The sequence below is a fragment of the Haliotis cracherodii genome, unplaced genomic scaffold (assembly GCF_022045235.1).
Source record: "Haliotis cracherodii isolate W230 unplaced genomic scaffold, xgHalCrac1.p SCAF_27, whole genome shotgun sequence".
Classification (NCBI taxonomy): Eukaryota; Metazoa; Mollusca; class Gastropoda; order Lepetellida; family Haliotidae; genus Haliotis; species Haliotis cracherodii.
Genome location: NW_027266283.1, coordinates 4,074,618 through 4,083,136, shown reverse-complemented (window position 1 = coordinate 4,083,136; position 8,519 = coordinate 4,074,618). Strand labels below are relative to the sequence as shown.

The following is an 8,519-nucleotide window of genomic DNA, read 5'->3' as shown; positions in this document are numbered from 1 at the left end:
ATCTCCCCATTGCATCACTATTGTAGGGATGGTACGCTTCCATCTAATCTGAGTTGGTTGGCTGGTTTGTTGTTTAACGCCGCACTCAGCAATATTCCAGCTATATGACGGCGGTCTGTAAATAATCGAGTCTGGACCAGAAAATCCGGTGATTAATATGAGCATCGATCCACGCAATTGGGATATGATGACATGCATCAACCAAGTCAGCGAGCCTGACCACCCGATCCCGTTAGTCGCCTCTTACGAGAAGCATAGTCACCTTATACGGCAAGCATGGGTTGCTGAAGACCTATTCTACCCCGGATCTTCACGGGTTTATCTAACCTGAGAGCCAGATAGCCTACAAATGAACGGTGCCGACTGTTGTTTAACGCCGCACTTAGCAATACTCCAGCTAATATAATCGCGTCTGGAACAGACGATCCAGTGATTGAAGACCTTGAGCATCGATCCACGCAATTGGGATATGATTACATGCATCAACCAAGTCAGCGAGCCTGACCACCCGATCCCGTTAGTCGCCTCTTACGATAAGCATAGTCACCTTTTATGGCAAGCATGGGTTGCTGAAGACCTATTCTTCCACGGTGCCGGCAGACCAGATAAATGGGTTTGCGAATAATCTGATTTGAACAATGCTGTTCTAACTTACCACACTTGGCGCCGCTCCACCCCAGGAAACATTCACAGGCACAGTTGTCTTGGTTGACGCGACCTTCAACACATGGGGTAGTGCATGGGGGTTTGCTGCATGTCTTCCCACGGTACTTATTGATACAAGAACACTCACACCGGTTCCCGTCCAGGATCCCGCCATTGTCACACGTGAGGTTACAGTCTGAAGGAGAACATGGTCATGTAAGAGTATCACGTGGAATATATGAAGAGCTTAGAGCTACAAGGGGCCAAAAATGCACTTTGGCCTTTTTTGCATATTATTGCATAAATAACATCTATCAGTTCTTGTCTACCTGTAGAAGAAAAATTGTATGAATTTTATTGATGCGTTATTGAAATATTGCTACTTAAAATTCTATAAAAGGGCCAAAGTCACTTCGTTAGATTTTGGCCCTTTTAGCTCTCATTTCCATGTGGGCCTGAGACTGGTTGTCTGAGAGAGATTTTGAAAGTTTGGAACCTTATCATATTTCAACTATTTCATCAAAGTTGTCATTAGTCTAAATCATTTAAAAGTACTTCAATAGCATGTGTTTGTACTTTTAGTAGTAGTTTATCAATCTCACATGGTAAATCTCATGCAAATGCCTGAGGGTAAAAAAGGGCCAAAATACAGACACTGGCCCTTTCACACAAATTAAAAAAGAAGAAGTTTATTTCCTTTTTTGAATGTTTTTTTTTTTATCACAGCATTTATATCTCTGCTGTCTGAATGCGTTAATGTCAAGGAATTTATAGGTGCGGGGCTTTAAGGGTCGTATTTCCTTCCCCGGAGGGATACGTAACATTTTATCAAGATCACGTGAACCAATCGGATCATCATTTTGATATGGAGGCAAGGTAATATTAATACACAACGAAAAGGCCCAACGTTTGCATACACATACCTAGCTTTAAGGAATATGAAATGTCAATCTTACGCCACTCCCTGTTTAAGAATGTATAAATACATGACTCAAATGAAACTTGTCGGCCTTATCAATATACAGACATGTAGCTTTCAGACAAACATTGTAGCGTTCATATGAGGGATCCACATGCCATGACTCCAATACTGTGATACTGACAGCGACCTTGGTTGTAATTAAAATAACTTTTGAAGTTGCAACAAAAATTACACATTTCTTCCCACACTTTTCAAGAAAACCGCAAATATGACCTTTGATAGACATAGCACCGACATATGACTTGGGATATTTGTAGATAGATGCAAATATTATATTTCATGCTAATTGCTTTGCCTCAAAAGAGAATGTAGAAAACATGTAATGCAAATTCTGAACGTCGACCTTGACCTTCCAGCTATTTTGAACAAATCCGTTCCACAGCAAGGCCTCATCTTTGAGAAACTGAGTACTAAGTTAGTGATAAAGGCATCAGTACTTTGCGAAAGTGTAACCCAAACCTTATTTAACGTCATATCTTATTGTAAATAACCTTGAAGGTATGTGAACCTGGTGAAAGTCGGGCAAAACTCATCTTCCTGAGGCAAGCGTGTCCACTGGACTTTCCATCAAAGTATTGTTTCCACCCTGAACACCCTGTTCTAAATATCATTGGACTTAAACCTAAACAGTTATTCCCGTGTAACAAGGCTGCTACTAATTTAGTAGCAGTTAAAATCTGTTAGGAAGTACATCAGATGATCTGAACTGTGTGGCCAGGCTACAGTTCCACAAAGTTGTTCTCACCGCATTTCGAGCCACTCCATCCTTCTGAGCATTCGCAGGCACAGCTCTTGGGGTTGTGTTTTCCGTTGATGCAGGGGCTCTTACACGGAGGCAGGCCACATGCGGCTCCTCGGAAGCCATTGACACACGTACAGGAACACTTGTTGGGGTCAAGGACGCCACCATTCCGGCAGTTAAGGTTACAGTCTGAAAATAAACGGCGAGACCAAAAATAAATAAATATATATTCTAACCAGCGTTTGATAGGATTTCAACCAACAGGGATTCACGCTGAGCCTGGCTTTCAACGTCGTGTCGGCTATATCCGGAGTGTCAGCTTGATGTGGAGGAAATCTCGGAGTGATGCAGGTCTTAGACGTTTACCACTTTGGTAAAAACGTCGCCCTTGGGTTTGGTGCCGAGAAACCATGGATACTAATCAGTGATAATTTAGGATGCGACCCCACTATCAAAGGATCCTGGCACTCCCAAGGGAAGAAACTCTGCACGGGAAACAGTTTGTATCATGGAACGCTACCTAAAGTCAAACGTCATTTTTATATGCCGATATACAGTAGTGCTGCAACCTGCAGAAAGTTATTATTATCCTGTCTTTAAGAAGCAAAACAGTAAGTCATCAGGACGAGTATTAATAGCTTTATTATACATACGTTTGTTTGTTTGTTGATGCCGCACTCAGCAATATTCCAGCTATATGACTACGGTCAGTAAATAATCGAGTCTGGACCAGACAATCCAGTGATTGATATAATGAGCATCGATCCACGCAATTGGGATCGATGACATGCATCAACCAAGTCAGCGAGCCTGACCACCCCATCCCGTTTGTCGCCTCTTACGACAAGCATGGGTTGCTGAAGACCTATTCTAACTCCGATCTGCCGAATTGAATAGTTACATCATTTTCCCTCGTTTTATTCAAACATATGGCTAATAGTCCGTTTTGTTTACCATGTTATTCATACAACTTATTAATATTTAAGTAACTATTTCATGTATATGGCATATCAAACATTAGCTACCCACTTGCCTGGGGAGATTGCAAATAATTATTGCTCAATCGCACCAGCAATCTTGCAGCTATTCGCGGCGATGCCCTGAAAGAATATCTTAAACATTTTGATTGACTAAAAACATCGTGAGTGGATTTTTAAGTCGCAATGAACGATATTCTAACTTTCTGTGAACGAGTGTGGTCCTGTAAGACAAGAGCTAGTGGTCGATAGCAAGAGCAACAATCACGCCTTCTGACGTACGACGTGCATCCGACAGTTTAGTCTTAAAGTTTCAAAATAAATACAATACCGTCACGATATACCTACCACATTTGGGTCCGGACCAATATTTTCTGCAGACACATTCACAGGTGCGCTTGTTGACCCGGCCGCGCACACACTCCGTCGTACACGGGGGGTCGCTGCAGGAGTCGCCACGGTAGCCGTTGGCGCACATGCATCGGCAGTATCGCGTTAACAGGGTGCCGCCATTGTTACACTTCAGCCCGCATTCTGTATTCAAATACAATATTTTCTGAGAACGTACCTTAAGATGCATGTCAAGATTCTAGAAAGTCTAGAGCATTTGTGAAGCCTTCCCAAAGTAAGACTATAGCAGGAGCAGAACTACTACTACAGCAGGAGCAGTGCCACTAAAGCAGGAGCTGTACTAATATAAGTGCAGTGAAATGGGGTTTTAACGTTGCGTCCAAGATTATTGCACATATATAGCGACTGCATGCGTGCGTGCGTGCGTGCACTAGTCCGGACTGATGCCGATGTATAGTGCTAGCTCACTGAGATACAATGCCACATGAATACCCCACTCAGACACAGCATACTGACTCCGAGCCGACCAGTCCTTGTTTTAGCCCCTTAATGCCGAGCGCCAGACAGGGTAACAACAAGTACCATCTTTTAACGTCTTTTGGTATGACGCGGTCGGGGATCGAACCCCGGACCTTCCACTCTCCGGGCGGACGCTCTACCACTAGACCACGGAGGCGGTCGGCATTATTGTTTATGAGAACTATTGGTGCTCCACGGGCCGCTGCCTCATGACGGGAGGATGCCATCTTCTTCCTCTTGAACGGCCGTCTGGTATCGTTCATGCTCGATAACCCAGTGTATTATATTCTCCTTTATATTACGACAAGTACCCTATACCCTTTCGCTGTCAGTTTCACTTCGGTGGAAACTTCATCTCCAATGAGTAACATCTTTCCGAAAGTCCCTCGTCTGGATGTATTCTGTATTCGGTTATTTGCAGCGTGACAGTTTATTCAAGCTGCCGTGAGGTATCCATCATAATAGAATAGACATACGACCCTGGAGTATCGATGGATGTGTTTGTAAATATAAATTTGTGGCGACGAGTGTGAATGCCCGCTCCTGCCTTGACTGCAGTATCGCGATGTCCGACACCAATGTTTACACATAATCTATTAATATGGAGATAAAACAAGGAATTCACAGAGCTAATGAAATGGTTAAGCCACTATGTCACTCCACCGATCACCGACCCTCCACCGATCCCCGCCCCTCCACCGATCCCCGCCCCTCCACCGATCCCCGCCCCTCCACCGATCCCCGCCATAAACAAATCTGACAACAGTATTTCAATTTCCAATAACACGTAATCCCAAACATGAGCGAGTAAGGTTTGTCTCCGCTTTTAGAAATATATTCCATCAATATAAAACAGGGGGACATCTGCAATAGCCTTCACGCATCATACCAATGCGGGGAATTGAAGCCTTCGGTGTGATAACCGAATGTTTTAACCACTTGACTGCACCCCTTCCTCTCACACGTGGGTAATTGTGACAAATGTGATGAAAGTTTCATTTTGCAGAATGTTTGCAGGATCACTGTTTTAAGTGTTTAAAGCAAAAGTCAATAGTCCAGTTATGTTTCAGATTTTGCACTCAGCAATATTCCAGCTATATGACTACGGTCAGTAAATAATCGAGTCTGGACCAGATAATCCAGTGATTGACATCATGAACGTCGATCCACGCAATTGGGGTACGATGACATGCATCAACCAAGTCAGTGAGCCTGACCACCCGATCCCGTTTGTCGCCTCTTACGACAAGCACAGTCACCATTTACAGCATGCATTGGATGCTGAAGATCTATTCTACTCCGGATCTTCACGGGTCCAGTCCAGTCATGACGATATGACAGGAACATACATCATATCGGTGCCGTGACGCAACCAAGGCACTGTCTGACCACACTATAAATTTAGTATCAACATGAATCTTAACATAAGTTTGCTGGGTACCGTTTCTAATCCCTGTCTAATAATGTCAGTTTTACAAGTTAACCTCATCTAACCACTCACCACAAGACGGACCGCTCCATCCTTCCAGACACTCACACTTGCAGTTCGGCTGATTGACCTTGCCATTGATGCACTTGGTGGTGCAGGGGTCAAGGCCACACAGGGCGCCGCGGTAGCCTTTCACGCATGCGCACTCACAAGTTTCCGGATTCAGCACACCTCCGTTTCTGCACTGCCGCTTGCAATCTACAGGCCAGAATGACAGGTTTTGGGAACATCTGATTTACGGTAAAATGTGGTACATACATGCGATTGGTCAATGCCTGCAATGACCCCATTACTTGGGTTTGGCGACCGTTGTTAGGGACATCCATCGTGTATAGGATTGCGATAGTTTACAAGCAATTTTGCAACATAAATACAATTGTATTGTCTTATATTTGCATCCATACAATTTGTCATTGTAGCTTTCCTCGTGATCAGTCAAATACTTCAACCATGTCATTGCTTCGGATGTTTGTTTGTTGTTTAACGCCTCAATCAGCAATATTCGAGCTATATGACGGCGGTTTGTAAATAATCGAGTCTGCACCAGACAATCAAGTGACTGATATCATGAGCATCAGTCTACGCAGTACAGATACGATGAAACATCAACCAAGTCAGCGAGCCTGACCACCCGCTCCCGGTAGTCGCCTGATACGGCAAGCATAGATTGCTGAAGATGAATTCTAACCCGGATCTTGACAGGTAGTTCCGGATGTTGTGAACAAGATATCTCAATCACCTTCCTACATATACTACTCAAAAGAAGTTAAAGAACACCCGATTTTTTTTATATGACTAAAGTTAATCTGCCATTGCCGGTTGGTCTTGCAACACACAGCCTTCGAAATGGGTGTTCCTTAACTTGTTTTGAGTAGTATATCAATTTGCAAATTATGCAATCACTGCAGTCACGTATTGAGCATTTCAATTAAAAAGGTAATCGATTAACGGGTCACGTACCGCATTTTGGTCCCTTCCAACCGAAGTTACATTCACAGGCACAGTCTTTCTGGTTGACCTTGCCATTGATACACTCCGTCTTGCATGGAGGAAGACTGCAGTCGGCACCACGGTAGCCACCAGTACATGCGCACTTGCAGGTGCTCGGATCCAGTTTACCTCCATTTGTACACTTGAGATTACAGTCTGTAACATGTTAGGACTTTGTAAATCAAGCTGTTTTCGCTGGATGTTCACTTCAAGAGTGACAGTGTGTTCATTTAATCGAACCTATCAAGCTAAACTAAGACGTCTCAGTTAGCGTCTCTATTAGACTATCAGGGAAAGTATCTTCGTTTAGCGTTTGTCGAGCACTAACAAAGACAGAGGGTACCTTCCGAATTCCGATGAGAAGAGAACAAACTCACCGCACTTGGAACCAACATATCCTTCCGCACACTCGCAGGCACAGTTCTCCTGGTTGACCTTTCCCTTGACACATTCCGTCTTGCACGGAGGCTTGGTGCAATCCGCTCCTCTATAGCCTCCTGCACATGCGCACTGACACTTTGCCTTGTCCAGTGTTCCTCCGTTAGAACACTTCAGTTGGCAGTCTATATAAACAGTCAATGATACAAATTGTAACATTCTTCAAAGCTTTTGGCAGTGATGCAATTTTGGTAACAAAAAGAACAATGTCGGGAAATCAAGATTAGTCTGGAATTAATGCTATCCCAAAGAACATACACTAAAATGGCTCAAAGATGCAGATTACATGATGCACGACATTTGATAAAGAAATCTAAAAAATATCCACGATCCTGAACTTTAGTTCAGTACAGCTCCATATCGTTTAATCAAGGAGCGTTTCCTTTAAATCAGGGTCTATACATTTTCCTTAGAATGAGTGAGTTGGGTTTAACGCCGCTTCTAACAGTATTCCAGTTATATCACGGCGTGTCAGCTTAATGAAGGAGGAAAGCCCGAAGTGATGCATGTCTCGGACGTTTAACACTTCGGTGAAACCAACGAGCGCGGGTATGGTGCTGACAAACCTAGAAACGTAATCGGGGCGAACCGGGATTCGAACCCACAATCATAGGTTTCTGGCATGCCCAAGGGACGCAATTCTGTCCAGCGAATCGCGGCGCCCTCGACGACAGGGCCACCCGTGCCCCTCATTTTCCTCAGAACTTGGAATTCCAAGGACCACCAAAAGGAACCGTGGTGCCAGCCTTAGTACCATTACCATCGATACTAGTATGTGTAGCTTCACGGTTGGTTGTTGGTTGATTTGTTGTTTTACGCAGCAATATTCCAGCTATCCGTCGGCGGTCTGTAAACAATAGAGTCTGGACCAGACGATCCAGTGATTGACATCATGAACATCGATCGACGAAATTGGGATTGATGAAATGCATGAACCTGACCACCTCATCCCATTAGTTGCCTTTCACGGCAAGCATGGGTTGAAGACCTATTCTTCCCCGGAATCTTTAACGGATCCACATTTGGCTGTATACTTATCGAAATCTTACCACACTTAGGACCGTTCCAGCCTTCTGTACATTCACAGGCACAGTCTTTCTGGTTGACCTTGCCATTGATACACTCCGTCTTGCATGGAGGAAGACTGCAGTCGGCACCACGGTAGCCACCAGTACATGCGCACTTGCAGGTGCTCGGATCCAGTTTACCTCCATTTGTACACTTGAGATTACAGTCTGTAACATGTTAGGACTTTGTAAATCAAGCTGTTTTCGCTGGATGTTCACTTCAAGAGTGACAGTGTGTTCATTTAATCGAACCTATCAAGCTAAACTAAGACGTCTCAGTTAGCGTCTCTATTAGACTATCAGGGAAAGTATCTTCGTT

At 44.0% G+C, this 8,519-nt stretch overlaps 1 long non-coding RNA gene across 1 annotated transcript; it reads right to left on the bottom strand.

Annotated features, from left to right (window-relative positions):
- Positions 1–5,790: 5,790 nt before the first annotated feature.
- On the bottom strand, positions 5,791–7,130 carry LOC139473195 (uncharacterized). The gene is made up of 3 exons (XR_011653922.1): positions 7,073–7,130; positions 6,666–6,851; positions 5,791–5,903 (listed from the first exon to the last, which is right to left on the bottom strand). It is a non-coding gene; the product is annotated as an uncharacterized lncRNA (long non-coding RNA).
- Between the last annotated feature and the right edge of the window lie 1,389 nt (positions 7,131–8,519).